We start from the raw sequence: 6,000 nt of genomic DNA, 5'->3' as shown, positions 1-6,000 counted from the left end.
CTGACTCTCTACCCCCATGGTGGGTGCATAAAAGAAATGGGGACCCAGTGAGTCTTGGTGCTTCTGCGGAAGCCCACAGGCCCCGATCAGAGCTGACAGTTTGGGAGGTAGAGTGAGGCCAGTGGACTTAAAGATGCAAGCAGAGTTATGTAGGGATCCAAGGATTTTAATGGTTCCTAAGCTAATACAACCTTCTCCCAACTTCCCTTTCTGACTCCCCTGACCTGCCTGGGGTCTTGTCTTCTTCCTATACTAGGTACCAAATCACAGTCATAGAATGTTAGTGGCAAGAAAGGATGAACTTTGATCTGGGCAGAGGAAGTTCCTTGCCAAAGTCAGCCATAGATTGATGACAAAGCTGGGCCTAGAACCCGTCTGTCTTGATTCACAGACCTGTGCTCTTTCCAGAAGCCCTAACATGAAGAGGATTCTTTAACTGAGCTGTTATGGAGATTCTCACTGATTCTTGCCTGTAAATAATAATGGCCTGTCAAGATACCAAAATTGAAATAAGACAAAATAGGATAAACCTTAGTTGGCTACAACATCATTGACAGGAGACTACAAACTCCCTCACCCCTGACACTCTCAGGGATCTGAGTAGGGTCTAGTATCATGGAGGACAAGGTTGGTCACATGAATCCTTCCTTCCCTCTGCTGTCCACCCAGTGACCATTCACAGCATGACTCATCCCTAACATGTTTAGCTATAGGTCTCTAAAATTTTAGATGCTCAGGAAAGGAAGAGGCCTTGAAGAGCATACAGAATAACTACATGTCTGCGTGTATCACATATGTTAGAAGCAGCTGCAAGTCTAAAGGCAGCCTCCTGTGCCTGTGTCCACAGATCCCTGTGGGACTTGAAGATCTGGCCGTTATCTGGCTAATCTGAATAGGTAGCAGTTAAGCTGTATATTTCAAGCCAGAATGTTCACTATGCCACTTACATCATTCTATTTGGCAGTCTACACTGCAGGACTCCTATAGTAGAGCTAGAAATTCCCCTCCACTTATCCAGTTTTTCAATCTAAAGTCCTAAGGGTATCCCTCTGCTTGGCAGGACGTCCTAATGTAGCCATTTATCCCCTGGGCCATTTCCTTGGCCCACTCTGTCCCCGGACCAGAGATGTGCTTCCTCCCAGCCCAGCACAGATGCTATGGGAGGCCTGGTACAGCGACCTGGGCTCAGCTGACCCCGCCACCCCATCTGCTCATGGGAACAGTGCTTCCTTTGTACCATTGTTTGGTTTTTTGCTTTTTGGTTGTTGTTTTTTTAAATTTTTCCTTCTCCCCTGTTTCAAACTCAGTCCCTCAGGGCCTCAGTTGAAGCCATCTCTGCCCAAGCACATCCCCACACTACAACTTGTAATTATTCCCTAAGCAGGCCATGGATATCTTTTCAAATAACCCTCCTGAAGTGGGAAGGTCCTGGGAAATCCAGTCACTTCCCCTCAACTGGAAGCACCAGCTTCTGGAAAATTCCACAGCTCTGGGCCCTGGCTAGTGGGAGAAAAGGGGAGGGGGTGAATTAGGTTGATGCCTAAATCTTTAGACCATCTGTTGGGTTCTTTTTTTTTTTTTTTTTTTTATTTTGCGGTACGTGGGCCTCTCACTGTTGTGGATTCTCCCGTTGCGGAGCACAGGCTCCGGATGCGCAGGCTCAGCGGCCATGGCTCCCGGGCCCAGCTGCGCCGCGGCACGTGGGATCCTCCTGGACCGGGGCACGAACCCGCGTCCCCTGCATCGGCAGGCGGACTCCCAACCACTGTGCCACCAGGGAAGCCCTGTTGGGTTCTTTTGAGTGAGTTAGGGTGAATCTCAATGAAGTGAAATTCTCAACCTGGAATAGTTATGACAACCTGGAGATCATCTCAGGCCAAATGTAGAGAAAAAAGGCAAAGTGTGTGTGTTCATCCCTTAGAGTTGTGAGGTGGGACCTTCCTTCAGACCCAGCAGACTTTCTTTAGGGGAGCCCTTCCTTGACCCTTTTAAGAAAATCACGGGCCTTCTGGTCATGATTGAAATCTCCCTATTTGAAGCATATTTGATGAACCAACTCTTTCGTTCACATATTTTTCTTTTAAAAGTTGAGCTTGTTTTCCTAAATTTTTGTTATTCTAACTACATCAAAGCATCCCAGTCCAAAGACATAGAATGTGCTAGGAAAGCAGACATTGGATCATTTAGGGCAAAATGTATAAAAGACATGTTTACTTGAGAGTTCATGACACCAAAGATAAAAGGATTTCTGGCTGACAGGTCAACAGGCTTCTTTCCCTGGAGACTAGGGTCCCCTGTGGTCCCAAGATACCCAGAGTGGTACCTGCAAGGCTGAGCCCTGAGATGCTAAGAGTCCCTAAGCTTTGCCCATCTCTCGAGTGGATATGGCTGTGAGAGGGGAATGTAAGAGACAATTTGATGCCCCTGGACAGGCAGAACGGAGCTGCCCAGGGTCCCTCATGGCAGGGTGCAGAGATCCTGAGTCTTCTGGTTAATGGCCATGTTCAGCTTCTGCTACAAAGGTCACTGATCCAGGTGAGGGAAGCTGAGAAACAAGTGACCAGAGCAACTACTCAGAGGGGAAAGAAGCCAGAATAGCAAAGTCCACAAGGACAGGGATTTGACCTTTGTACATCTCATCTTCCTGGTGCCTAGCAAAATAACTAGTCCTTACGAAGTGCTCCGTAAACATTTGTTAAATTAATAAATTATTGATTTATGAGATTAGGTCAAGGATTTAAGCCTGGGGTGGGGGAGACAGAAGGAAGTCTAAGGGGATTAGTCAGAAACCTCAAGGGAATCTCGGTAAGTCTCAGAATCACTGACTCAACAGAGGAGGTCCCTTTACTCCAAGACCCAAGTCCAAATGCAGCTCCCACTATGGTTGTGACATATGGTATGAGCTTAGTGACACTTGAACCTTCTCACGTCAAATTAGATGGCGGCCTGAGGTAAGGTATTGCCACTGGGGAAACAGAGAAGGGATGAAATAGAAATTTAGGAGTCTGGATGGAGAATATTTGGAGACAGAGTATGTAGGTATTGAAGAAAAGTGACTCAAAGGTAAAAATAACATAGAGACAATATCTACTTCATGGGGTTACTGTAAGGAGTGGACGAATTAACACAGAGTCTCTGGAATAGTATTTCAGTGCCACTGGGTAGGTTTTTTGTTTGTTTGTTTTTTGCGGTTCACAGGCCTCTCACTGTTGTGGCCTCTCCCGTTGCGGAGCACAGGCTCCAGACGCGCAGGCTCAGCAGCCATGGCTCACAGGCCCAGCCACTCTGTGGCATGTGGGATCTTCCCGGACCGGGGCATGAACCCATGTCCCCTGCATTGGCAGGCGGACTCTCAACCACTGCGCCACCAGGGAAGCCCTGGGTAGGTTCTTAATAGAAAGAGCTTTCTCCTCCTCCTCATCCCTCTCTATTTTCATTAAAGATCAGACTATCCCACCTGAAAACCTCAGAGTGCCCACCCCAAGGAGGCTCTGCCAGCCGTGTCTTCATGTGAATGTCATGACTGAAGGCCATGGACACACCCGAGCCTCTGCTGATCCCCACTGAACAGATAGAAATAAAAGTGTCTTCTCTCCAGGGCTGCGTCAAGAAGACCCTGAAAGCCATTCTCTCACAGTCAGAATGTTTTCTTTGTTCCTCTGAGATAGAACCAACATCTCTGTAAAGGACAAAGAGGCAGCTTGACTCATAAGCCGAGCAGACGCTATGGGCTGAGTGATGGCTACACAGGGGTAGCTGGAGCTGAACCCCTGAGACTTCAATATTTGTTGTGGTATATATTATGATGAGGTGTGGAGGACCTTTTTAAAAACCGAATACGTGTATTTCTGAACGTCAGATTCACATGCAGCCTCAGACCTCTCCAAACACACACATCCTAAGCTCTCCTGATGTGTCTTCAGGGCCCCCAGAGAACGGAAAAGGACCAGACATGTCTGGCCACATTTCTGATTCTTTCCCTCCAAATATTTTCATGCCCTCACTTATTCAACAAACATTTACCAAGCTCCTACTTTGTGCCAGGCACCGTGCTGGAAGCTGGAGCTTCAAAGAAATAAGGCCACATCCCTTCCCACATACAGCCCTGTAGGGAAGAGAGACAAACCACACACTAGAACACTGGGGGATGTGTTAGAGAGAGATTTTGCAAACAGTCCTGGGAGCATAGAGGAGGCCACAGAGCCCAACCAGTGTTTCAGTGTTCCTGGAGGACCAGCAAGAGTTGACCAGGTGAAGAGGGCAGGGAGGCCTTCCAGGTAAGGGAGCAGCAAGCAGGACGGCCAAAGGCAAGCAAGACAGTGACTCGGTAGTTCTCACCTCCCTGCACGTTGAAATCATTGGCAGAGCTTTTCTTTTCTTTTTTTTATTTTTTATTGAAGTATAGTTGACTTACAATGTTGTGTTAGTTTGTGGTGTACAGCAAAGTGATTCAGATATATATATTCTTTTTCATATTCTTTTCTATTATGGTTTATTACAGGATATCGAATAGAGTTCCCTGTGCTACACAGCAGGACCTTGTTGTTTATCTATTTTATATATGGTAGTTTGTATCTGGTAATCTCAAACTCCTAATTTATTCCTCCCCTGCTTTCCCCTTTGGTAACATAAGTTTGTTTTCTATGTTGGCAGAGCTTTTAACAGTTACTGATGCCTAGGCCCTCACACAGATCTATTGAGTCAGAATCTTTGGAGATAGGGCCCAGGAATCAGTCTTATTAAAAGCACCCCAGGTATATGTGACCAGAGTTAAGGACCACTGGACTAAGGAAGAGTCATTAATACAAGACATTTGGGAAAGAAAGCACAAAAGAATACTATAATAGTTCACTCCATCAATAATTCTAAAACAGAGGCTCTTAGACCCCATGCAAAGCATGCAAGACCAAGGGATGCATTGATGTATTCTCGAGTCAGTAACAGATCTACCATACAGCCTCCACCCAAATCCAGGAACCAATGAAATCTGTGGTTCTCAGTCACCTCCTCTCCCCCACACCCACTTGCTCCCTCCAGGAGATTGGCATTGCCATTCTTTTTTTTTTTTTTTTTTTGGCATTGCCATTCTTAATGGAGTATGCTGTGGCTCTCAAATCCAATAATACTCTCTTCATCGCTGCAATGAGGACCTACTTGTATTTCAGAAAACTTAAAAGGAGGCTCCAAGGCCAAACACAAAACTCTAGATACAGTACAACAATACCACTTTTGACAAAGTACATAATAAATCAATAAATCAAATGGTTATTTTCTTAAAGACTTAGATGGAGACATAGAAATCCTGTTCTTAAAACTGGGGCATGTCCCATTGTAAGAGGGACTACCTTGGACCAAGAGACTGGCCAATAGCTCCCATTCACGAGAAGATGAATTCAGAAGTGGTTATGAATCCCAGTTCAGCCACTGGCTGCACCCTGTTGGGCAAGTACTAACCTGTGAGCAGGTTCTCTGCTCCACGAAATAGATATAATTATATCTACCTTTCATGGTTGCTCTTGGCTTAAAGGAGATAATACCCAGCATATCAAGTGTCTAGTACCCGAGAGCTGGCTCCTCAGTCAGTGAAAACTCTCTATTTATTCTACCATCACTTTATTATCGGAAACTGTGTTACAGGAGTGAAAGTAACACAGATGTAGAAGGATGGGCCAGGTCATGGTTCTCCTGCTGCCACCCTCTCCCTCCCTCTTATCTTCTCACTCGAGGCAGCACATGGCACCTGAGACTCTAAGTCTGCAGGCTGCTCCTGCCTCTCGGGGGTGCGCCCCAAATACACATCTAAGTGTGTGATGATTCAGCCCCTCTACCCAGATGAAGACAGCATGTGAGAGCCTGGAGTCTGGCTCTCTCCCTCTGTCACCTGGGCCCCAGCCCAAATGTGATGCTCCATCACCTCCTATTTATTGACCTCTCTCACCAGCATTGGGAAACTGCCCTTCACTCCTGCACACTCAGTTGGACTTCATTAAAGAAATTTCT

This window comes from Phocoena phocoena, chromosome 4, assembly GCF_963924675.1.
Source record: "Phocoena phocoena chromosome 4, mPhoPho1.1, whole genome shotgun sequence".
NCBI lineage: Eukaryota > Metazoa > Chordata > Mammalia > Artiodactyla > Phocoenidae > Phocoena > Phocoena phocoena.
This window is presented reverse-complemented; position numbering follows the sequence as displayed.